Source organism: Fistularia commersonii, chromosome 18 (assembly GCF_037954325.1).
Source record: "Fistularia commersonii isolate RoL2024-O1a breed Wild chromosome 18, RoL_Fcom_v1.0, whole genome shotgun sequence".
Taxonomy (NCBI): Eukaryota; Metazoa; Chordata; class Actinopteri; order Syngnathiformes; family Fistulariidae; genus Fistularia; species Fistularia commersonii.
In genome coordinates, this window is record NC_141301.1 from 14,091,633 (window position 1) to 14,119,070 (window position 27,438).

General features: G+C 46.1%; 1 protein-coding gene across 1 annotated transcript in view; it reads right to left on the reverse strand.

Annotated features, from left to right (window-relative positions):
- Window positions 1–27,438, reverse strand: part of schip1 (schwannomin interacting protein 1) — a 49,865-nt gene that overhangs the window by 17,338 nt on the left and 5,089 nt on the right. The window lies entirely within an intron of this gene.

Below are 27,438 nucleotides of genomic sequence, written 5' to 3' on the forward strand. Positions count from 1 at the left end.
TTCGCCGCCCGACAAATCTGGAGACGCGCTCCTCCCGGAACCCGGGAGGGTTTAGCAGTTCTGAGGAGCGAATCGACATGAAGGTGAGTCTCCTTTCGCTTTTTCCCCTCGGGAGCCGCTCAAAATTGTACCGACCCTTCGCGGTTTAATATTTGCCCGCCATTCTTTCTTCCCCCACCTCTATTTTTCACAAAGCGCTCTCTCTCTCTCTCTCTAGCAGCACAATGGAGGCCTCTCATGGACGGAGATCTCACAAGAACCCCTCTGTTAGCGCTTCGGAAAATATGTAAAAAGCTCGAGCACCTGAAAAAAAAAAGCAGAAAGCGCACCTTCTGCCGGCGTCGCCGTCGTCCCGCGTGATCTCGCATGTTTTTCCGGGGTGGACGGCGAGCGGCTGCTGCGCTCACAGCTCTGCCAACACGTGCGAGGTCACGGACGGCGCGGGAGCGTCACGCAGATGTTCCAGCACCTTCTGGTGCACAAATCACTCCCTCACATACTCCCTGTGAAAACCTACTCGCGACAACATGTTTGCCCGAAGCGGCCTTTATCTGCGACGGCGCTATCCGAGCCCCGTCCGTCTCGCCGGCGCGGCATTCCATCCCAGATAAAGCGCCCGACCTTTGACCCCTCTCACGGTTCAGCCCCGGGTCAGTGCAAGGCTGCTCCTGTCGCTCAGATGGAAAGCCAGCGCTTTCCGCGGCTGGCGGGAAAGGAGGTGAGGGGGGGCGATGGTTGGATAAAGGAAGAAAATAAGTATAGAGGGAGGGTGACAAAGGGAGGAAGAAGATACGGGGAGTGGGTTTAAGCAGGACAATGACTTCACGTGACATTTGAGCAGCCGCTCTGTCACAGGGGCAAACGGCAGATTTGTGGAATTAAATCCAGCGGAGGAGTCTGCGCGTCGCTGCAGAGAATACATCAGATTTGCAGATAAAGCCTATTTAATCACCCCATTATGTCACATGTCCCAGTGCCACGAATACACACTTTAATACCAAACTTCAAGCAGGACGTTAACCGCCAGCGGCAACGCGACCACTTTAACCATTTCATTTCAACCGCCGTGAAAATACACCGGTTCAAATTCGGATTTGCGATGGGCGAAGAAATGCGGTTATGGATCACCCGACAGGTGAAAACACAGCGTTTTGTTTCAGTTGCTCTCGCCGCTTCCAAAATCACAAATCTTCAGATTTCACCCGAATCAACCCGGTGATTCAGCGCGCCGGGAGTTATCAAGCAAAATGAATCAGAGGATTCACAAATCCCGCTCGAGAGGCCGGCGTTACTTGAGAAAACGTGAAATCGGACGGCAACGCGGCGCAATACCTCTTTGTAGTCATCGCTGAGATCCAGGCCGGATGCCTGTTTGATGACATCATCCACGCCGCCACATCCTTCCGCGTTATCCAGCGCCTCCCTCATGGCTCACGCCCGTCCTCGCTCTGGTTCCTCGTCCTTTTTTATTATTTTTTTTCCCCCCTGTTTACCTCCCGGCCAGCAGGTTGTTCCACACCGGCTCCCGAGGTCGGGTCCGGTCAGCACGCGTCATCCCCCCCACCTCTGACACGGGAGGGAAAAACTAGCGAGTCGTCCACGGGCCGATTCCCCCACATCCTCCTCTTACATTTTGCGGCAGGTTCTCCTCTGCTGATCCGCTTCTCCCGGCGGACTGAAATAACTAAAAGCCGAGAGGTAAGGCCCCTTTGGACCCTCCCTGCCTTCCACCCTCCGGTCAGGACGGCCTCCCACAACCAGAGAGAGCGAGAGAGAGAGAGAGAGAGAGGGAGGTGTGGTGCTTTTTCCGTTTTCACACCCTGTCTTGTGGACGGCAGCTGCTCGCAACAAGTTTGGAACGCCAAACCGTCCGGCCACGTGCTCCCGCAAGTTTATACCCCCCTACCTTCCCGCACTCTCATTTATAACGTCTTATCCGAGGGAGCGAGAAAGAGCGAGAAAGACGTGTCGAAACGCGGCCCGCCTTACATATCTGAGGTTTTTACCGAATGTGAAAAACCTTTGTGTTTCTGCAACAGAGGACGTCTTGTGATCCCTTCCTGCTGGTAAAAATAGCAGCCGGTCTGGACTCAAAAGCCAGCGGCCCCACACTGGCGGCCAGCTAAATAAACCCTGACGGAGCACAATGGACCATTAGTCCGACACATAGACACACTCAGTCACCCACGTATGCGGAGATCTCTGCAGCCTCGCCACCGACTTACATTTCCAATCTGAGCTCATCGCAGAGTGTAATGATCTCATTGTTGCGAGACGTTATCGACCCGTGACTCATATATTTGTCGGGGCCGCCCGGGCTGAAAAATATATCCGCGGGGGCCGCGGAAACACGGGCGTACCGGCACGCGGTGCCAACGTACACGGGATTAGCGTCGCTGAAATTAACTCGTTATTATTGTAATTGTTATTATTATCAACCGCAGCGCTAAGAGGTCACGTGGTTCTTCACCGTCTGACGGAAGAGAATGAGCATTAGTGTAGGACCAGGACGACCGGCAGTTTCCGCTGACTTTTAGCGGATTGTTTAATCGTCTGTGAAATGTCGGATGATAAAAACACCGGCGTTCTGGGCCGAAGCGACATACCGAGACAAACCTGAAGCTGATTTACGGACGGAAAAAGCGGAAGGGAACCGTCGTTGAAAGAAAAAACGAAAGATTGGGACGTCAGAACGGGGAGTCTGCAGGCCAGATGGGAATCCCACCCAAATCTCACCAGGTCAAAATGTTTGTTGGAGGTGACCAAGACATAAAGCTTCTTGGATATTTTAATTAAAATAAAAAAAAAGGACTGTATAAAAGCAGTCCGACACACAGCTCTGAGCGGCCGGAGGTGCATCTGTGCGAGCGCCACCTCGCTGCTTCAAACTCCCTCGTCTATTTCTATCCTGGTTGGTCTCAGCACATTCGCATCCTGCTTATTTTTATTATTTTTGTCTTTGCAATTGTCACTCTCTTCGTGTTCTCATCCTTCCTGTTTTTTTCTCCATTCTGTTGTCTATTCTTATTCTTGATGTTGTTGTTCTCTCTGCTGTCTATTTATTTGTGGATGTCTTTTGCCATCTTTTAATCGTCTCACTATTTATATTTATATTCATATTCATTGACACTATAATCGTTACCCTGCTGTGACAAAAGAATTTCTCCGAAAGGAGATCAATAAAGTTTATCTTATGTTATGTTATGTTATCTTATCTTATATCACTCTGTGTCACTCTTTTTTTGTGTCACACTGATATTGTTTAGTTCCAGTTGTGTATTTTCCACCTTTACAATTTCTTTATGTTTTCCATTTTTACGTTGTAGCTGGTGTCTATTTATTCATCTTACTGTCTTCTGTCTCTATGTATATTCATATTTATTTTACCTTTTTATTTTTGACACTATAACTATTACGCTGCTGTGACATTGGAATTTCCTCTGGGATGGGGATAAAAAAAATTATCTAATTTTATTTTATCTTATCTTATCTTATCTTATATCACTCTGTGTCACTCTTTTTTTGTGCCACATTTATATTGTTTAGTTCCGGTTGTGTATTTTTCACCTTTACAATTCCTTTATGTTTTCCATTATTATTTTGTTGCTGGTTTCTATTTATTCGTCTTACTGTCTTCTGTCTCTCTATGTATATTCATATTTATTTTACCCTTATATTTTTTGATATTATAACTATTATGCTGCTGTGACAAAGGAATTTCCTCGGGGGTGGGGGTGAAAAAAAATTATCTTATCTTAGCTTAGCTTAGCTTAGCTTAGCTCGTCTTGTCTTGTCTTGTCTTATCTTATCTTATAAAACCATTCACACATCATCTAGGGATGGGCAACCGTTCACTGATGCAATGACACGTCTGGACAGTTCACGGTCCCGCCGTGAACATCCTGGACTGCGGGGAAAAACCCGAGAACTCGTAAGAAACCAAAAAAAGAAAAGAAGAAGAAAAAAAAAAAAGAAAAAAGAAGAGATCGAACCAGAAACCTTCTTGCTGTTCGGCCGTGAATCCTAACGTATCCCGAGCACAGAAATGTCTATTGTTAGCGGAACACGATTTCTCTTTAGACGTTCCCTGCAAATGAAAAAAAAAAAAAAAAAAAAAAAAAAAAAGGTCTCCCCGCCGACGGATAAAATGAATCCACGTCAAAACGAGAGAAATAATGAGAAAAGGAGGAAATCAGATAGGGAGTAAAATAGCCGCCCGATGACAAAAGGGGCGTGCAGGAGATCAGAGGAGAAAGATGAGAGGGAAGAGAAGTGGAAGTAATACTGATGAACGCCTGGTCTTCTGTAGATGCAGAGATGGTGAGAACAATAAGAGAGAAATGGGTTTTGCTGAGATCTCCAATCATAAGAACACGTCCGCTCCGGCATAAAGGAAGCGGATCCCATCCCTCGAGATTATGTTCGGAGAACAGCGAACGGTTCGATCGAGCCCGGAATCCACCCGCGGCGGAATAATGCATTACTCACACACTCCGAGGAAGCCGGTGTGAGATGCGAGCGAGCGAGCGTGCGAGCGTGCGAGCGTGCGCGGCCCGTCCGGGTCTGCAGGGTGGGGCTCGCGGCTTCTCCGGCTCCCCGCTTCATTACCGAGGCTGACTTCATCGGCAAGGTGAAGTCACGGCTGATTTATCCGGGACGGGAGGCCGGAGCGGCGGAAATGCGTCCAGCGCCTGAATTCAAGGGCAAAGACTTCTAGCTGGTGATTTTCGGACACGTTCAAAAGAGTCTGCGGTAAAATACGCCTTTTCTATTTCCGATTCAGACGGATTAAGGAGGATGTGGCTCGAGGTGCCGCCGGACCGTCACAAAACTATCATTGAACCCCATGCGATTGATTAGGGCCAGTGTCAAACTCTGGCCCGCGGGCCAAATTTGGCTCGCACTGTAATTATATTTGGCCCGCGAAGCTAATCTTACAAATCCCCAAATTTTCTGCTGGTGTTTTGGCACGAAAAAGGACCCATGAACGCCCTCTCCTCTGTGTACAGTAGTCATAGCGATCTTATGCTAATACTGGCACATTGCTACTTAGGCAGAAAACAGGATTTTGCATGTGTGTGATATTAAGTTATATATTGTATAGTATTAAGCTATGCTTGTTCCATATTTAGTTAGGAAAAGGTTCATTGTTATATCTGGAGGATGATTTTTTTTCAATAAATATCAATGTTGGCCCGCGATTTTGTCCCAGTTTTGAATTTTGTCCCGCTGTGTAATTGAGTTTGACACCCTCGGATTAGAACGTTGTGGTGGTCAGATGACGCGAAGCATCGCAACACAAGTCACAAAACGGCGTTCGCGCCAATTAAAATGGATATAAATAATGTAAAAGAAAAAAAAAAATGCATAATTTACAGAACATCGAAATATTCTTTCCTCCTGCGAGCGACTTCACCGCCACTTCATGAATTTTACATGTAGAAATCATCACGCTCTGTTTCACCTATTTCGAAGCACGAGGAGCTTCGGTGGCCTTTCCGATCGACGGCCGGGAGTCATCGGCAAACTGCACGCCGCAGATTTAACCCGCGGCCCAAGAAAAGCTGTTCGTAATTGCCGACAGGACTCAGTACTTTACGGCAGACCCTCCTTTTTCTCGGGAGTTACCTTCCACGAAAAGGGAATTTCCACAAAATTATAATTTTGATGGTATTTCTAGATATAGTAACCCTCAACGAACCTCACTCAACCCTTTGCCAACCTCTCGAAACCTAACATCAACTCACCGTCCACTGGATTGCGCTCTTAAACAGTACAATGAACAGTTTTATGAACATTGAATAAAATACTTTGCTGCGCTGAAACTTAAATGATGAATTTGCCGTGCTGTATTAGCAGAGATTATAGCAAAATCTTGTATTTTATTTAATTTTTAAAATGAATTTCAGTTTAATTTTACTCTATTTTTCACTGTTTTTCTTTCTTCTTAGGATAGAAAAGGGCAAAAAAAAATTCAAATACTGCAAAAAAAAAAAAAAACAAAACAAAAAAAACCAAAAGAACAATGAATCGTGAGAGTCGAAATACAAAGAAAAAAATTACAAAAATTCCGCAAAGTAGCCAAACCGCGAAGTAGCGAGGGTCCAGTCGTCCAGGTTGTGCAAACTGCGATTCATAAATCCATTTCTATCTTCTATGAGAAGGAGCAGAAAAACCCTTCAGCAAGATCATCGCGAGCTACAAGAACCCCCTCTCCTCCCGACCCTGCAATCATCTGTTTCTGGATTGGAGAACGTAAACCACATCGACGTTTTCATTCACAGCACATGTATGTTGTAAATATTAACAGTAGGGGGGGAGAATTGAACACACACATTCTTGCTCTCTCCTTCTTTCTTTCTCTAATTCCTCTGATGCAAATGAATGCTTGACTGTAGTCAGGTGAGAGATGGAGAGAATGAGAGAAAGACAGGGAAGAAAGAAAGAGAGAGAAAGAAAAGGGTTGATGGGGGATGGAGAGCCATAAACAAACAAAATGGCTTGTTGTTCCAAGTGAACAGAGGGTGACTGTGGGAGAGAGGGATCCTGGCACCTCCTGTGAGCCTGACATCCAAGGCCAATAGCATTGTGTGTGTGTGTGTGTGTGTGTGTGTGTTCTGAGTGTGTGTGTGTGTGTGTGCGCCCGTTTGATGGGAACGCATCAACCCTCCACGCCCGTTTCTGAGTTTGTGCGTCTACAAACGGGCACTCGTCGTCTGAAGTGGTACGCTTGTGTAACACGTTTGCCGACACATTTGAAAAAGAACATTGGAGATTCGGATCTTATTTTAGAAAGACGGGGTAAAGAACGAGGTCTGCTGCCATGGCAACGTGGCGAGAATTACACCGCGGCTCCGCTCTGTGTTCCAAACAAATTGGGCTGTAAAAAGAGCACAGAGCGGCCCGTCGGGCAGCCCTTCGTCTCCCAGACGCCCGAAGATCGGGCGACGTCCGATACTTCCCTACGTTTGCAAAACGCTCCCGATTTGTGTAGGACCTCTTAACGGAACGCGGACACGGATAAAAAAAACACGCATATTTACTTCGATAGCGTTCACCCCGACAGCATTATCTATTATTTATCTCTCCTCCTCTGCGCTGGATTTGTTGATTCGCCTCCTCGTCCGGGCCGCCTCCCGTTACGATCATTTATAAACGGCGGTTTTGCAGCCAGAGTCCGAACGCCCATCGGATTTTAATTTGTTTCTAAATGTTGACGTTTTTGCACCTCGGTTTATTTGGTTGAATCGTTTTTTTTTTTTTTTGCAGCGTCGGAATTACACAACGCGCACTCCCACCCGGCTCGGAATAATCTTCCGCATGTGATTCTTGTGACTGGAGGATAAAGGAGTGTTATATCTGCAAAAGCGGAGGCCCTTTTCTGTTCGACACGGGCTGTATTGTTAAAAAAAAAAAGGAAAAAGGAAAAATCTTTTCGGAGACGATGCAACCATCGCGCCCGCTTAACGCGATTATGTTAGCGTGCTGATATTAGCTTCATTTTGGGGGGTGTATCTGATGAGCGCCTGATTTGACTAAATTGCTCAGATGATTATCGCGTGATTCATCGCATAATTACGTTCCCTATTGAAACAAATGAATAGTCCTTCGGTTTGGGTTAATTAATGATCACATGAATTCAGTTTTATGGCGGGCCTTTATTGGCCGAGCCTGATCCTCCATCTCCTGCGCTGCAGATCCTCATTTATAATTTATCACACACACACACACACACACACACACACACACACACACACACACACACACAGAGGCACTTAATGAAATGAAGGGGATGAAGGAGACGGCTCTCGTGGATGATTGGATGCTCTCTTGATCCAATAATGCACACTTTTTTTTTTTTTGTCCCCCCCCCTTTTTTTTTTTAATGGTTTATTTACGGACCGGATGGTCCTGCCTCCGACGTGTCTGCTCAGTAAGAGCCCACACTCAGATCGATCGAACGCTCTCAGCCACGCCGGTTGTCGGATCGCGACTTTCTCGCTTTTCCCAGGCCTACGACGCACGATTTCACCCAGAGAGAGAATTCTTTATCCCACGTCCGACGCTTCTGTTCCTTGAATTATCGGAATTGGAGAACGAGGAGAAATAAAGCTCCCGGACGAGACATGTGGCGTCCCGGGAGACGAGGGCCCGTTCCCCGCGGCCCCGTGCTGGATTATTCCTCCTTTAGATGCATCCCTCCTTCCCTCTCATATCCTTTCTCCTCCTTTAACATTAGTCTGTTATTTCCTGCATCTCCCCTTGCATCTATCTGCATGTATGTGTGTGTGTGTGTGTGTGTGTGAAGGGCGCTGCCTCTCTGCCGGTTGCCAGGTTACCGGTCTAATTGAGAGGCCTCTAGAGATCCGTTGTTATCGGAGCCTCTTCCGCGCGCCGTTCTCTTTCTACGTTGGATCATCCGTCGTTTTCTGGGCGGAACGGTGGAAACGAGAAGTTTTTTCTCTGGATGACGCCGATTATTTTCCATCGCGAGCCCGCTGTGTTACGTCTGCAGACCCTCCGCTCCACTCCGGCCCGCCGCCGTTGTCGATAATTCTCTTGTTAAAGTTTAATCTCTGCCTTTCCACCGGCCCTTTGGCATCACTTTTCCCTGCTTATCTGCGGCTCCTTCCTTCCACCCCGGCCTCCTTATCGAGTTTTATCTACCACCAAACATGGCTGAAAATCCTTATCCTGTTACACAACCCTTTCCCTCACACAAACACACACAACCCAACCCTTCTGACACACACACACACACACACGGATCTACCGACATGTGGAACGTGACAGACTGTTCATCCCGATCAGAATTATGAAGCGAAGCTGGGAGGAGGTTAGCTTTTGTAAATGTTAATAACAGCAAAGAGTGCATCCAAGTTTCAGCCCTCACACACACACAGGTATGACACACACACACACACACACACACACACACACACACACAGGCACACCAATACAGTTTAGTGGAAGGTTCACGGATTCTTCTGGACCCTCGCGTTTCTTTCCCATCACTTCTCACATTAATGTCCCCCCGACCCAAGAAGCCCTCCTCTTCCTCTTCCTCCTCCTCTTCCTCCTCCTCCTCTTCCTCCTCCTCCTCCTCCTCCTCTTCGTCCCCTGGCATCCTCATCTCGTTCCTGCCTTTCATCCGCCGCTCCGCTCGCTCGCGTTCCTCGGCTCTGCTGCAATGCAGACTCCCTTCCCTTTTCCCGACGCCGAGAAAAGAAAAAGTCGACGCACCGCCGTCGTTAATCACGAAGCGCCGTTCCCACCGCTTTCCCATTAGATAAAGTAGCACGCCGCCGGCATCCGTGCCATAATGACATTTTCCAGGCGGCGAAGTCTTGACACGGTACGGATGCGGGCGCACGCCTCATTTTCCTTCACATGAGCCGATGGAGCTCGATAAGACGTACGCGGGCGGACGATTATGACATTACTCCCTCGACTCACGTGCGTCTTAGCAACACGCGAGCCGTCGACCGCACAACGCGTTAAAGACGCTCCTCCTCAAGTCCCCGAGCCGACGTCCTAGTTTTAATATCGACGAGTGAAAACGCGAAAACAACTTGCGGGATGGCTTCGGTAGATGGAAAAAGTACCTGGTAAGAACAGTTTTCCTGGTGGACCATCTTTTCACAGCATCCTCCAGCGGAGTCGGCTGAACTGGGAGGTCAGGAGCGGGTCCGGGAGCAGACTCCCAGCCCTGCGGTGGTATTCCGGCGCAGAGGAGGAGGAGTTGGGGGGCAGAAGAGGGAATTTGGGGTGGGGGGGGGGTGGGGGGTCCCGCCCTAGCCTCGATCTAACAACAAAATCTGAATCCTCGCATCTCCTTCTCGGACTTCCCTCGCCTGGTCGCCGGCGTCTTCGCCTCTCTGCGCGTGAGTTTGTCTCGTTTTCTGATCTGTGTGTGTTTGTCAAGAGAGCAGGGCAGGGTCTGATTGTTGCTTCCTCAAAGCTGAAAGAGGGAGGGGAGCGAGAGGCTGGAGGAGGAGGAGGAGGAGGAGGAGGGGTGTGAGAACCAGAGAGAGAGAGAGAGAGAGAGAGGAAAAAAGGGAGGGGAGCGGTGAGAAGCCGACTGCACGACTGGTCGCCTCGCTATGTCTGGTTTGGACTGAAAAAAGGGGGAGGAGCGACGGTGGGCTGAATGTATGCGGAGCTGGCCGGCGAGGAGCCGGGATGGTGGAAAAAGAGAGTGGGCGAGGGCCGCAGGGGAGGTCGATCGCGGTGGAAGAACGCCGAACGGGAGGACGCGCAACTTTTACCGTTTTTTTTTTTTTCTTTTTTTTTTTTAACCTTCACCAAAGAGGCTGCAGACGGAAAACCAAATTAAAAAGATTTTGAGAACATTGGATCATTTTCACGCAACTTTTTGGTGTGTCAGTTGCGTGACGCCGTGTCAAAAAAAAAAAAAGTATTTGGAGATCCCACCCCCCCCCCCCCCGGGACGTGTCCCTTTGTTGGATTATAATCCCACCGCGGCAGATGGCCTGCCGATAATCCACATGCAGGCCCGCTCGCATAATCCTTTCTCCCTTCTTCATCTCTTCATCTATACCTCCGGCCTGCTATCTGCGGCGCCCCGCCGCACGTCGCGTCTTTGTCGGCCGGTGTTTTGATCTCAGGGAGGGAAAACATGCTCGTCTCGGTGTTTCCAGCCGACGGGCCTCGACACGACCTGTCCGTCAAACTGTACTTTTGAAGCCGTCCATCAAACTCTAGTTTTATCGATCAAATCCTTCGCGGAGAATCTTTCGGCGACAAAGACGTGTTTCCAGCACCGGGTTATTCATTTAATTTTTGCGAATGAACATCTACGCGCGTGTATCAAATCCTCCCTTTCCTCGATCGCCGAAGAAAATACGACGTCTTCATGTCATTTCATCTTATATCTTAATTTCTGACGTTTTTATTTTCTTTTTCTCTGCAGGCCTCACACACCCGCTGCTATCCTTCCCCTCCTCAAAAGGCCACATCTCTCCGTCTGATATTGATGGCCGGGAGATGTTTCTTTTCCCGTTAAGACCGCTCGGATTTAATGACCCGTCCTGGATCGATGCTCCCCCCCTGCAGCTGCCGTCTCCCCGCCAGGACCCCGAACGGCGGCGGCGGCGGGGGTGGGGGTTGACGTGCGGCGCTCGGCCGCTGCAAAGTGAAACAAACCGCATCCTTTCACGCTCACCTTGACGGCAGCCACCGGTGCACGACATCGACCTGAGATAAATCTGTTTTTCTTTCGCCGGGAGCCCAAATAAGTCTCTTAAAAGGGCTCTCGGTTTACAGGCGTGCAGCGACTCAACCGCAAAGCGAGAGTCTAACAGCTGTAAAACATCTGGAAGAAAAGATGAGATGTCTTTATCACTTGTTATTACATTTCCTCCATACATAAATATATATATATATATATATATATATATATATGTATATATGCGGTGTACGCTCGCTACTCTGCGGTTTGGCTTTTGCGCCGTCGCCACTTTGCGGATTTTCTTTGTTATTCAGTTCTTGTGATTTATCGTTCTTCACCATTTTTTTTGCAGTATTCGATTTTTTTTTTGTGATGAAATGGCCATATTGTTGCTTAAGAGGAAGGAAAAAAAAAAAGAAAAATATAGTATAATTAAGTAAATTACCGTATTTTCACAACCATAAGGCCCACTGTACTAAAAGGCACAGTCTCAGTTATGTGTGCAGTTACTGTATTTAACACACACATGAGGCGCACCTGATTATAGGGCGCGGGTTTCATATACAATCCACGCCCACACTCCCCGCCTTACAACAACAAAACACACACAAGCATACAAGTGTGCGTATTTAAAAAATAGAGAGCAACACTGCGTTTGGTAGTCACACTTTTTTTACCTGTAATCGCCATCAATCAAACCCATGGAAGTCCTCGTCCTCGTGTTTCTGATTTGAAAAGCTGCACAAAATCTCCATCAAACATGCCAGGTTCACTTTCTTCACTGTCAGAGTCACTTTCCGTGCCGCGCCGCACATTTTGAAGAAAATCTAAGACTTTTATGTGCGCCTTATAGTCGTGAAAATACGGTAAGTTCATTTAATAAAATAAATCAAATATAAATAATGAATAAAATAAATAAATCTCCCTCGCTGGTAGGCATTAGCAGAGGAGACGGACATCCTGACGACATCCACGACTTAATAGGCCGTCATTCGGATCCGTGGACGGACGAGGACGTCGCCGAGGAAGAGAAGCGACAAGAAGAGGAAGAAATAGAAGAGACCGGTCTCACGCTCCGATGACTTGCGGCTATGACAGACGCCGCGAAATATGTCGCAAGATTGGGACGACGATATGGTTCCGTCACTCCACTTTTGCAACTTGATGGACGGGGCCGTGGAGGCTCAGAAAAAAAACATTTTCAACCAGAAAAAAAAAAGCGGAGGCTCAATCGAAATGTACTTTGCGGAAATTCACTTTTCGCAGGGGCCTGGGAACGTAACTCCACCGTATTGACCGTAAATAAAGAGTATAAACAGTATCAACATGGCAACTAGAAGCAAACAACAGCAGTGCTTGCAGTATAACAGTGCAGTCGTACCACCCAGAGCAGGGGCACACACACTTTTTCGCCTTGTCAGCTACTTTACAAATGACCATATGAAAATGATCTACCTCCAATAAAAATGCTGAATGTATATTTATTTGTATATCTAATGAGTAGACTTAACACGATAAATGTTTGTGGATCTTGCATAACTGCATGAACCCTTATGGCACGCTACAATAAGAGTACTTTTTTTGGTAAATATCTTATTCTGATGGCTTGAATGGGGTCAGCAACATGTTAGCTGTGAGAAAAATGACCTTGGATTTGAGTTCCTTCGTCTTTCTCCTTCCCGGCTCACTTTTCGGAGGGAAGTCGGCGCCGTCGTTTTTATGAATGGTCTGAAAACGCCGCTCCGAATTCCCTTTTTCGGTACAGCGACGGCAGACCGGCAGATGAGGCGAACGCACTTTGAAAATGACATAGTAAAATAAAAGTCCACCTCCAATTCTGTATGGAAGTGATACGTTTTAGTCTTTTTACTTGGTCCGGCTCCCCCACTCATTTTTAAACCCATAAGTTCAGATGACATAAATTGGGCACAAGCGTCGTGACGTCTGTGTCGGAAAAGCTCAAATTGGACAGACCGACAGTCAAGTGAAAAATTTCATATTTTAATCTATATAATTTAGTCTCTATTTTTAATGCCACACGATTGACCCGCACTACCTTTGCGATGGACCGGTAGATCCCGATCGACGTACTGGGCAAACCTGACCTAGAGTGAGTTGATGTGTAGGGTTCTGCCATGAGCTCGAAACATTTACTGTATCTTTGTTATAACAGCCATATATGTAGATATTCAATAACACAATTCAAGACCTGTCTGGAACCTGCCTCTATTTTCCTCCGCAAGAAGTTTCAGGAGAGGTTTAAAATGCGGTGACTCGTCCACCGCATTCCTTTTCAGATGCTTTTAAGGAGCCTCGGTTTCTCCGAAAGGCATTCGGCGTGTGGAAAACAGGTGAAGCCCACATGTCCTGACATCTGAGACGCATTTTGGGTCCGGCTTTTTCTCACTTCTCATCAATCAGTAAGCCGTGGCCAAATCTGTTTTTTATTTTTTTGTTTTCTTCATAACATAGGATGTGTAAATACAGTATGTAGCATTTGTATAGAAAATAAAGCTCTCTATAGAATTCGACCGTGACGTTTATTTTGTATTTTAGTGATCAATATTTGTGTTTCTGATCAACGATGTTATCTTTTAAAAATTAGAGTTAATCACATGGCGCAAATGTAACATCAGACAGTTGAAAGGGCATTCAAATGTGGGATGATATTGGCAAAACTGAAAATGTTTGATTCTGAATTACTTGGAAATAATTCAGAATGAAAATATAAAATCAAAAAATTAAAAAAATTTTAAAAAATATGATTTTTTTAGTGCCTGGTGTTCATATGTATGTGTGGAATCTTATAAATTTTTTTTTTTTTCAGTAGCAGTTATAGGCCACACGAATTGGGACAAATAAGGAACAGTGTGTGTGAAACAATCGTCTGTTACATCAAATACGTCACTTATTACTAAGGGCCATGGTGGAACAAGGTGGTGACAGAAGTATCATGCAGTAAATAAATAAACACATAAATAAACAAATTAAAAACACAATAACCAAGGGGCAAAATAGGTAATAGGTAATAGGATTGAAAATCAAAGCTTTAAAATTGAAATTGAAAAATGAAATGGACATTTAAATCTTACGGGTGCTGGCTGGAGATGCGTTTAATTGTTTGTCGGGGAATTTAGACGCATTTTTTAGAATTAAAAACAAGAAATAGGTGCCGTTTCCATTCCTCCCCTCCCAGCCCCGTTTCTTTCACGGGAGCTAGCCTTTTTTTTTTTTTTTTTTGACAGCCGTATTATAAAATCCATTTCATGTGGGTCACAGATAACCTCAACATTCAACAATAATAGCATGCAGATATTTCAATTTTGGGCAATCTGCACGTAAAAACCAAATAAGAACCATTTTAACAGCTTGTTCATCAACGTTATGGGGATTTAAAAAAATTTTTTTTTGGATTCAGCAGATCTCCATCCTGCTAAGGAAGCCTTTCCTGCCTGAATGCAAATGTATGCAGCTCCGCGTGGATTCCAGGCAAAGTTCTCACAAAAAGAGAAGCCAGAGAAAAACCCTTTGAAGCCCAACATCTGTGAGCCCTGCTTTGACACCAGGCGGCTTCTACTCCCCCTCGTCGCCATGGCAGCGCGCCGTCCAAATACCCGCTGACCTTCACACCGTTGTCAAGGTTACAATCGGAGCTCCGGCACAGGTGCCCCCCCCCAGCACCCCCCGAGACACCGAACGCAGGAATCCCGTTGTCAAAATAGAAGCTTGAATTAAAATCAAGGCGGAACCGAGGCTGTTTGAAGACCAGCTGGGCCTGGAACACACACCGCCGCGCTGGAAGGAACATTTACACACACCGCGCGCGCATAGCACTGCAACGACTCTGACTCCAGCAGTGTGTCACACATGCATCAGTGGATCTGGGGAACTGGGCTATTACTTGGATTCACCGCCGCCATGCGGGCCAGTTAATCAGAATCTGAATCAGAATTACTTTATTGATCCCACAGGGGGGGGAAATTGCTTTTTGTTACAGCACCTGCTCAGAATCAAGGGGTACCAGATAAAAGATAGAAGCAACAGTATGAATTTTTTTTTTTATAAAAATAAATTAAAAAAAAAAAAAATAGATAAATTAAAAAAAAAAAAAAAAATAAAAATATATATATATATATATATATATATATATATATATATATATGTGTGTGTGTGTATATTAGATATAAATACAAGAAAGGAAATTACACATGTATGTCTCTGATAAATATACAGTATATACACACACACACACATATATATAGTTCCGGGTTATTGCACCATATGTGTATATTTTTTCCGGGTTATTGCACTATGTTAGAAAATGAATAAAAGAAATTGCACAGAAATAATTATTGCGCATTGTGAGCGCATGGTGAGTCAGAGACGTGCATCAGATTCTGGGCTTACAAACGATTAATCACAAACAAATTGGCCAACAAACTGTTGCGTTTCAGATTAAATTTGGAATTAAACTGTGCTTTTTTTTTTTTTTTTTAGTCAGCTAGCCCTCATGATGGCTCCCAAAAAGGTCACACTAGTGATTGCGGTGTTAGGAAGCGGTTAAGAATAACAATCTATCTGACAAAAGAAATGAAACGTGAGAGTCAACCATCAAGAACAAAGATGGGCTCCGCTATGTTTTTCTGCCGCTGTGCTGAAGACGGCCGATGTGGCAAAAAGGGCGACTACGTTAGCGAAGCAAAGGTATGGAGTCTTGGAAGAATTAGAAAAGTGACTGTCAGTTTGGATGAATGACAGCTTGCTGGAGATGGCGTTAGCGAGGGGCTAATACGCTAAAAAGCTTTACTTTTGCTGATTTAGCCGAGGAAACAGTACAAGCGGTGTCAAGGAGAGAAAGAACACCAGAAACACAGTCATAATTCAGGTTATATTTCACGCCTTCCTATATTTTTGCCACAAACAAACCCAGAAAAGAGTGCAGGATGTTTTCGGGGCTGTGGAACGGATCAACGGGATTTACATTGATCCCGATGGGAAAACCGGATTGGGTGCGCGAACGGAGTCAAAGAAGGAATTAAATTCATGAGCCGAAGTTCTGCCGTCACGAATTAATCGCAAGCGAAGGAGCGAACAACCCGGTGATTTACCTCTCGGTGCTGGCGGGTAAACACTTCACCCGACACCTCTGTCCTTTAACTACCTTTTTTTTTTTTCTTCCCGCTATTACATCTCTGAGTCTTCCTCCGCCTTTTTTTTCCTGAACCCCCTCCTCCTCCCGCTCCCGCCCGGCCTCGCAGCGGGGGAGACGGGAACCCAGATGCTTTTAGCGAAGGCTGACATTTTGCGGCGGCACAAAAACACTGCGTGGCAAAGCAGGTTGTCTCAGTGTGAGGGCTGGATTCTGGCGGTAATGAGCTCGCTCTGACAGCGAGGAAGCCATGTGGAAGGCCATGGCCGCGCGTGCACGCCCACGTGCATGTGTGTGTGTAGTCATTCCTGTGATCACCCACCAGAAGTTGTTCTAATGAGGACTGTGCGGTGGGGTTGGTCGCGGGAAAGAGTGAACAAGCTGTGACAAGCAGACTGTAGCAATAGCCGGTTCGTTTGCACGTTTCCCAACGCGCCAAAACCGATGTTTGTACCCGCCGAGCAAATGGCTTCACTGACCGACAATTATATTCTGTGTTCATTCTAGTTCGGGGGTGTCAGAGTAAACCGGGGACAGAAATACGCACGGTCAGATAAGTTACAACCCCTTTGTCGCTGTGGCTGCAGATCAAATGACACGAATCGAGAGGTAAACCATCCAAAAGTGACGCAGACGCATGAAAATAACGACTTTTCCACTTTGGCGTAATGGTAAACAGTGGACGCTCGTTTTCGCGGGAGTTACGTTCCAAGACACCCCGCAAAAAGTGGATTTCCGCGTGATAGTTTTGATGGTATTTACAGATATATTAACCCTCAACAAACCTCACTCAACCCTTTACCAACCTCCCCGCTGGTGTTTTTTTCTCCAGAAACATCGTCACAGGCGGCTGCTGCTTTTTTTTCTGCTTGAAAATTGATCAAGTTAGAAAAGCGGAGCGACCGAACCGTATCGTCGTCCCAATCTCGCGACATGTTTTGCAAGGCTTTTGCGGCGTCTGTCATCGCTGCTCGGCGAGGAATGGCCAAATGTCTATTAATCTCCTCCAAGGATGCTTGCAAAGGAGATCTTGTATTTTATCGATTTTATTTTTTAATTTCACTATATGTTTTAGTGGGTTTTTTTTCCTTCTTAGGCTAGAATATGGCTATTTCAAGACAAAAAAAAAATTCAAATACCGCAAAAAAACAACAACCTGAAAAACACTGCAAAGGCCGAACCGCGAAGTAGCGAGGGTCCACTGTATTCTGCTTGGGAAATCCTTAAATTAGGGCCACAAAAGGCTTTGTGAGGTAATACTGACATTGACCTTTAAGCACAATGGAGTCGGTGCAGCTTTGAATAAAAGCACATCCCCTGGAGGCTTTCTGTCGCCTTCGCAGGAACGGCAGCGAAAGAGGAAGTGAACGTGTTAACGCTCGCGGCCTAAATATAACCGAGAGACGACTCATTCATTTATTTGTCAACACTTCTCTCGCTTCTCCAACTCATCTGTAAGCGGTTGTTGTTTCGTTTTTAATTCTCATTATGCAATTCCTAAATGAGTGGCTTTTGATTGTTGATTTTTGTAAAAAAAAAAAAAAAAAAAAAAAAAAAAAAAAAATTTATTTAATGACTGGTTATATGACAAAATTACCCCCCAAAAAAATCAAAATAAAATTCACCATTTATCCTACAATTTAAAATATTTATTGATTATTGACTTGATTTAAAGATTCAAGGTTTGCTGCAGGGAGACAGAATACATGAGAGGGGATGCTGGAGATGGAGAAGGCGGAGGGCTTTAAGCGCCGAAGGTCGGCGGTCCAGAGAGGCTGGAGAAGAGCTGGGGGAACGTATGCCAGACGGCGGTGAGAGCAGCCATGTTTCCTGCTTTGGAGACGCGGAGGAGAAGAAAGAAGGCAGAGATGAAGATGTGGAGGTTCTCTTTGGGAGTGAGGAGGACTGACAGGATCAGAAAGGAGTCCGTCAGAGGGAGATTCTGGAGATACAAGTCAGACGGAGACGGTTTGGACGCGACCAGAGGACGGATGGTGAAGATCTGGGTGGAAGGATGCTGAGAGGCAGCGGGCCCAGACCGAGACCTGAGAAATTTATGGATGGAGGGAAAGAGGACAGGATGATTGGCTGCAGAGGAAGGCTTCCCTGGCCGGTTGTCATCAAATAATCCCTCATTTTTCTCCACTGCTGTTCTCCTGGTGGGACTAAAGAGGCTACGCAAAAAACACAGTCTCGCGCTTCAAGAACGTGTCATGGCTATTTTTTTTTTTTTTTTCTTTTTTACCGATGAAGATAAAAGCGGACGTAATTGACCCCAGGAGAGAAATCCAACATTTGCAGAGCAGCCTCAGCTTGATGGAAGGGTGATTTTTAAGCAACGTGCACGTAGGAAGATGAAAGTGTTCTGTGCTGCACGGCAACAGATGAAGCTCTCAGCATGACCTGGCACAAATCTCCCTCTTCTCTCTTTCTCTCTCACACACACACACACACACACACACACACATGCATTCACAAACAGACTTGCGAAAAAAAAAACAAGGATAATTGTGTGTGTGAGGCAGTGTGTAGGCGGCGGCTGCGCGCATGATTTATACGTGCTTTATTTTTATTTTTAGCCCGGTTAAAACGGACCACGCTCACAACCCACATCTCCACGTCTCACACACCCAAAACGGGCTCTGTAATTAGGCGCGGGGTGGATCGGCGTTTCATGTTTCACTCCGCCCCGGTGAACGCTCGTGCCCGTGCAAGCGCACGTTAATGCAAAATACATGTCGGCGCTGTGGATAAAACAGACAATTAAAAAGAAAACAGTGGAAGACGGGATGTCAGAAATTGACAGGTACCGTTAAAACGAACACCTTCCGAAGGCAAAAACGGGTGAATTTCAAATAAACTCATTTAAAAACACCTCCGTTAGCATTTCAAGAATCCGCGCGTCATCTCCTGAACCCGGCTATTTCGAGAGAACTCATCCCGAACCCCCCAACGGGGGGAAAAAAAAAGCTTCCATCCAAAGACCGGGGATGTTTATTTGCTCGTAAAACTGTCTCAGCGTGGGAGCGGGAACTCTAAAGCTTTTGTAAAATCACAGATCTGAAACTCGGTGTCAAACCACCGATTCTCTTATCGTAAACCCAACAAGAGGCTCAGGAAATCCTTCAACTCCTAGAGGATCCCAGCCCTTGTTTAGTTTCCCCTCTTCCGAAAGCTGATTCTCTCCATTCCCCCTCGCTGACCTGCGAGCGAACGTGTATTCTGGCTCGTCTCCTGAGCGACTGCCGCTTTTGGACCGACGGAGCGCCATAACATCGGAGGTCATCCCGCTCGCGGCCACGTAAATCCCCATTTCCTCCCCCAGCACGCTCTGCCACTCACAGCCCGAGCCTCTCTTCGATGGGTTTCCACGGGGTGGAGGGAACGAGACGGGCGCGGGGCAGAAAATGGACTCCTGCTGGATTTTTTGGCGGCCAGAAAACATTAGGCTGTAACGCTTGCCGACAGCTCGAGGAAGCGGACAATTAGCGGGGACTGGAAGCGGCGAGAGCCTGCGCCTCGCAGGTGGAAGGTCCCTGGTTCAACTCCAAAACTCCAAAAACATGCAGGGGGTTCATTGACAAGACGTGTGAACGAGAGGGTGAACGGTTGCAAGTCTGTTTGAGCGAATGGATGAAAACTCAAGGTCAAATGTGGCCCGCGATGAGTCTTAAAAGGTCCGATCGTCTTAAAATAAGCATAAACTACATTTCCCACAATTCATGCTGATCATGTTACCCGCAGTCCCGCCATTGGATCGCAGCGCAGCCACATTTATGCCACTTTCAATGAGAGGAATTAAGAAATACAAGTGATCCCTAAATGTCCAGGAAGAGAAAAGTTCATGAAGATGGAAGAGGCTGTTTCAAGAAAGGTGGGAATGCATATGTAACATCTTGGATTTGAATGCGTTATTTAAGATTGAGGAGTAGTTAAGTTTATTTTACATTACATTTAATTACATTTCTACTGTTACCGTTACATGTGACCCGTTAAGGGCAACCGTTAAGCTGATGTGGCCCTCGATTAAAATGAGTTTGACCTCTGAATGAATGAATGAACGGTTGTATATCTTTATGCAACATTTAAATAAATGAGTGAATAGCTGTATGTCACAACTGAACGGTTGCTTTTATTCAATATGTGAATAACATAACATTCGCTCTATGAGGTCTGACTGAATGGCTGGTTGTATTTAAATGGAGTGAATGAAAGTGAATGGTTATTTGCCTTTTTAAGACGTTTGAATGAATGCGTGATTGGTTGCATCACCATGTGACATGTAAATGGCCGAATAGCTGCCATTTTTATCCTTCTTTTTGTCCTATTAAGTGTCTCTTTTATTCATAATTATATTCATATTTTTTGTTATTGTTGTGCTGCTGTAACATGAATTTCCCCTTTGGGGATCAATGAAGTATTCTTATCTTATCTTATCTTATCTTATCTTATCTTATCTTATCTTATCTTAAGATGTGTGAATGAACGAGTGAGTGGTTGCATGTCTCTAAATGACGCGTGAAAGAATTGAGGATACCGTCATTTCTGAAGGATAAGCCGCAACTTTTTTCACTGTGGCTTAAAAAAACGATGCGGCTGATTAATGGATTTTTTTGGGGCCAAACAGCTTGGAAAAAATAATTTCTAGTACGAATTTGTGCAAATTCTGCGTAAATGTCTCTCGTTACAACGTGGACACCTGCGGCTTACAGACAAATGCAGCCTATATATGTACGCATATATTTATTTTGCTAATTTTAGCGGCTTATATTCAGGTGCGCTCAATAGTCCGGATATTACGGTATTTTGGGATTTGGCCTCTGAGTGACACAAGTGCAGAAGTCGGTGCCTGCGGGCTGAGATTCCTGCTCGGCAGTGAGTAACTATACGGAAAGAGCGCGAACGTCAGCGTTGTCGTCGTTTTCACATGTCATGCTGAGTCGGCGGCACATTAATGAGGAAGAAGTGCTTCTGGTTGTTTTATATTTAGAAAAATAGAGTTTTAAAACAAACCCGTGGATTTCATTTTACAGCGCTCAGGGTTGGGATATTTTAACCTGTTATCACGCATTCAATAAATCACTGGAGACTCAAATAAGCATAGAGGAGAGGGCAAACACAGATGACTATTAGGAGATTCGCACTTCCAGGCTCAGCGTCACGCTCGACAGTCAGTAACACCGAGGCTAATAATAGCCGGTCAGGATGTGCACGTCAGTGCCGTCATCATTTGCGGACGTCCCTGCGCGCCAAGGGCTAATAGTAGAGGGGGTGATCGTCACAACGTGACCGCGCGGATGTAAAGCGAGAAATGATATCACAGTGGCTCAATCAGGGGCGCCGGCCGGGAAGATCACACCTGGAAATCCACTGTCGCACGTCGACAGCGAAGCGGCGAAGGAATCGCACCCGCAGAAACCCGACGCATTATTGCGATTATAACTTACAACGGCGGGTTTGGCCTCGTCTTTTTCTGCGTTGCACTTTGCACTTTGGACTCGGTGACCCTCCATTCTTACTATCTGCCACTGATATGAACATAGGTATGCAGGCATGCGTGTTTGAAATATAAAAATTAGCACGAGTGCGCTAATTTGGATACGCAACCGCAGCCAAGATACTCTAAAAGTAACCGGAGGGATCGTCATGACTCAGCTGGAGATCAGACGGGTCGATCGTCTGACGTGTTTGATGTTCGGCCATCGCGTCCTGTCCTGTTTGAGTCTGGTTCTCCAGAGACGGATCCAAATGTTGTACATGTGCGTTGCATATTTGAAGTCAGAAGGGCGAGGGGGTCCTGACAGCAGGTCTTGGTTAGAAGAGACAGCCGTGGGCAGATGTGCAGATGGCTCTACTTTACACTACTTTACTCAAGTCACCGCATACTTTTTTTTTTTACAGATAAACTGCCGCGTCTGAGGAATGCACGGCCCTGGGCTACCATGAGCTTTTAGACAAACCATTATTTACCACTTGTGTCCCATTAGCTTCAGCCTCAACGTGGACGGGGAAAAGAGTAACTGACGTACGCGGTGAGAAACTTCCACATAATACACACGCTTTGCCGTACCTGAGTTAATCGGCCGCTGTGCGGTGAGGAATCCAACGCTGAGGCGGGCTGAGAATACTCCACGGGCAAAACCAGGACGACAAAACAAAAATAAAAAATCTGCAAACACCGGTAGACTCTCAGAATACATGGGAAAAAAAAATCCTTGATTCAGAAAGTTGTGTGTGAGTCTGAGAGCCTCAGACCGCCGACAGCAGAGGCAGTTAAGGGGTGTGTTTTAGAGCTTCTGTGTGTGTGTGTGTGTGTGTGTGTGTGTGTGTGAGGGATCGGGCGTGTTTCAGCTGGTATCGCAGCAGACGAGCACGGGGGCTGAACCAGACACCGTGGCTTCTGAATGTGATCTCAACACCTGGATGAAGCCCCCGCCACTACACACACACACACACACACACACACACACACACACACACACACGCCCCTATGCAGCCGCCTCATCTTCTATTTTTCAGTCAGATAAGAGCTCCGATCACAAAAGCAGTGAGGGTGTATCGTTGTGTCGTCTCTCTCTCATTGTCTCTTCAGTGTTTCTTCTGGAACCCTGCGATCCCGTCCCGCCTCGACGTGGCACCGCGAACCAGGCGAGGGAAGTAGTTAGGATGTTAATGGAGGGGCGGTGAGCTGGTCCGTAATGACAGGGAGGCCCTACGGGGAGAGGGGGAAAAGAAACACCTCGCCTTCGCTTCGCTCATCCTTTCATTTTCTGCAGCTCGCCAGTGCTTTTCTGGGGCAGCGCCCACACTCAGACCTTTGGCTCTGGGCTGTTTTTTACTTTTACGGTGCTCTGGCTTCCCCCTCCCGTACTCTTAGTACAGCTGAAAACAGAAATTGTCATGTCGGTTTATCCGGCGCACGGATAACAAGCTAATGTTGGTGTTCTACAAATGTGTCGCCATCCATTAGAGAGCAACGCCGAGGCTGAGAGGGAAAACTCAGGTGACTATCCTGCAGGAGAAAAGGCTCGACGTAGAAAGCACCTCTTAGATTCTCTTTGAAAGCGCTTACTGAATATCGGTAGGTGTTTTTAGCGATTTAGAGGAAACGCGCTTATGAATATTCCATAAAAATAGCATTAATCATGATCAGGAAATGAATCTCAGTCATGACAAATTCGCTTTATCGCGAGTGATATGATAATGTTGTACAAACACACATACAACCAGACTTTGACTACCAAAGATAATCGCTCGTGTGCATGTGTGTGTGTATGTGTGTGTGACACACACGCAGAGTAGGAGTGGCGCATGCATGCCTCAGCACAGGACTAATCATGATATATTTTCACAGTTTCCACACTGGTTGTTTTGAAATTGTGTGAGTAAGCGTGGGTGTGTGTCTGCACTCTGAGGTATACGGAACGGCCCGAAGGCACGGATATTTTCATTACTGTATTTCGATATGCATGCTGGATATAAACCCAAAAGCAAAATAAATAAAGAGTGAGGATACCCAGGCATGTAAGAAGACCCGCTTCACTGCTTCTTTCACCTCAAAAAGGAACCGCAGTGGGATAATATTATTGTTTATATTTCTGGGGTGTAGGGTTTAATGGGGGGTTAGAGGCAACGTTTCCCCGAGGGCCCCTCTTTGCCACGTGCCGGGAGAGTTCATTAGAAACAAATTACTTGCAGGTCTCCTGCCCTCCACCTTCACGGCCCGCCGGCAGACATTTAGATAGCCGTCGCAACCGCGCCCTAACAAACGCACCGCAAAAACACGTCAGCTGTGTTTCATTCATAGCAAGCTCAGTTACGCAAGATACGGAGAGCATTCTAAGGACAAAAACATTTTGAATGAAAGGAGGTTACCTCCTTTACTTTGACGATTCTCAAGAGTTTTACAGCGTAACTGACGCCCTAAAAACATTCCCCTGGCTCCCAAATTCAACCCTGTCCTCCAACAACGCGTGGGACGCCTTCGTCAGGAAGCTGACCACCTAAATGTGAAGCTCTTGACCTGATCTTGATCCTCTCAGATGGAGTGCATTTGTCCAGTGCCACAATTAACTATTTTGTATTCATTTATTCCCAAACACGTGTAAACATATATGCACGTGTACATGCATGGGTATACATGTTTATGTACATGCATAAGCATATGTATATGCCAATGTATATGTATATGCATACATGTATTTGCACAGCTATGCATACATATATGTGTAGTTGGATGCATATGTTTATTTAGCTGCATAAGTTTATGTATATGTATAACTATGTGTATATGTATAAGTATAAGTATATGTATATGTATAAGTATATGTTGTGACATGCAGTCAGGGGAGGCAGGAGAGTGTGTGCCTCACTTGCCAATCTTGGAAAGTAAAAAAAAATATATAATGGTTCTATTTATCAGTGATTTGCTCTGTAAAGGTATTTTTCATTTGACTTCACCAGTTTTAGACTGTTTTTTATTCAATATGGCTCGATTTTCACATTTACTGTTCAAATACTTAGAAGAGATGTGCAGTGAGGCCGCCGACTGTCGAGCCTCAACGTAGACTGCTGGCATGCTCTGCACTAAGATCGTATTGCTGTCGGTCGCTATTAAAATGCTTAAACACTTTTGCTATATGAACTACATTTCCAATCTAGTTTTGGAAATGTTTTTTTTTGTCAACACTTGTATGTGCGTCACTAGATTATTGTGCTAAGCAATGATAAAACAGCTGCGAGGTGCCGCTCAGTGAGGCACGCAGCTCTCCTGCCTCATGTATATGTATATGTATATGTATATGTATATGTATATGTATATGTAGTTACAGGCTACTTTCCAAAGGCGTCTCAAGGCCCTTAATGACAGGGCAGATGAGAATCTTTGAGCCTCGCAGTGGTCGTGCCGTCCAGGAGAGCAGCGATGCTTTTGGAGCTCTACCAGAGCGTGAATAGCTCCGTCCCACCGGAGCCCTGCAGCAGCCTGGACCGACCGCCCTCTCCATACATGAGCAAACACATCGCCGTGGCGCCGGCTCCCCTCGGACTACACAGCTAAATATTTTACGACATATTAAAAGCCAAGGCTCTTCCTACTAAGACCTGCAAATTTGACAATTAAAGCACCCAGACGGCCCCTGACACGGAAAGAGACATAATGTAATACTATACATTCATTCATTCATTCTTCCATTATCTATTTGTGTTTATCCTCTGATGGGTCTCAGGGGGTCAGACGTGTTCCCACCATTAATGTCTAAGCTCCCTTAATGCTCCTTGATTGCTTCTGTACACTTGTATTCTCAGGCTAGCAGAGGGTCAATACACGGCTGTCTCCCCTTTCATTGCACGGTGACATTCGGAGGCCGGCCCGAGGAAACCGCAAAACGGCGTACAGGAAGCGCTTCATTGATTAAGGCAACATCATTTGTCAAGAGTAGTGGCTAATTTTGAGAGTGGGAATTATCCGGAGCGAGTTGTATCCCCTTGCTGCTCGCTTCTATCTCCTTTCTCATGCCCTGCATACCGATGGAATTATCCACAGCAGGAGACGCGACCTGTGTGATTGTAGAAGGCGGTTAAAATGTTATAAATCTAAGATTTTTTTAATTCATCATTTCCCATGGAATGTTTTTTTTTGGAATTTATGGCTCTGGCAATGTGAGAATTGTACTATAAAAACCCCTTTTGGCCAAGATTTACGGCCTTGCAAGCACATATTTTAACTAAACGTGTCCTGAGTTCCTGATTTTCATCAAGTCTTGAACAACAAATTCAACCCTTAACCACCCTTAGCCAGCGTGAAATAAACAAAACGCAAAATAAATCTGCATATAAATATGTGACGGGGTGAATGTAAGTCAATGCACCGATTCTCAAATCCAGTTTTAACAATAAAAAAGAAGACGACGCTGTCGTAGGTTGTCGAAATCCTACCGGCGCTTCGCGTAACAATAGAAGTGCACGGTTGAGTTCAGTTAAGTACGTGCGCGCTTCCTCAACCCGCCCCCGCACACAAGCACATAACACAGATGTCACCCCGGCTCTTGAATGATGGCCCGTAAAGCGTCCGATCCATATTCATAAACAATTGATAATCCAATCTACAGCGATGCAATGATTTTGTCAAATAAAGAAGTGATATGCAACTACTCCAGTGTGTGTGTGTGTGAGTGCTGTGAGGACACACACGTCCCTCAGCGGGGGTCTTCCACCATTCGATTTCAGAAGACAAAGCCCGGCAGACGTCCCTCAGACCGACGCGCACTCATATCCGACCTTCAAATGACCGGATAACGGACTAAAAAGGCCCAAACGCACCGACCTTGCGGTTTTGAATCAAAGTGTGTGCTTAAAGATATCATTTCCTCGTCCCCCCCACACGCCTCCTGCAACATTCCTGACATGCCTCGGGGAGACAGAGGGGGGCCTCCGGGACGCACAAACAAAGACGCCAAACACACAAGAGACAGGCACAATGGCACAGGCTGCGGCCGGCGCCTATGTGCGCTCAGGAACGGGACTTTGGGGCTCGCATACCAAGAGGGACCCACATCCACTCCATTCAGCCTCACTCTTGTGTTACATTGCAATGGAAGAGGACGGCGTTGTGACGGACCTGCGGAGACGATACTCCGGATGCACCGAGCTGCGCTCCGGTTTGCGATTTTATACCGGCTGATGTCAAAAGACTGGTAAAAACCTCCAAAAAGCCCATGTTTTTTAGTGCGTTACAGACAGGCGTAGTTGCTCCCTGCAGGCCGGCTGTGCAATACTGACATCTTCTGGTACAAATGCCACACCGCCACAACAAGGAACTTCAAAATAGTTGGACGGAGACCATCTATTGCAAAACCTCCAAGTCGTATCAATGATATTTACATAATCATTCGAAGGTCGTCCGAGGCTTTCTTAAAATACCATTTCATCGGAATAGTGATTAGATGCTAACGGCATGGCATTCGGTATTAGTGGTGCTAGTTCTGCTGACATAGTGCGGTAGAATTAACCGAACGACAATTATATCAGCTGTTACATTAACCCGGTTAACTCTGACGACAGTTGGCACGGTAACAGGATTTAGGACTATTTATATGTT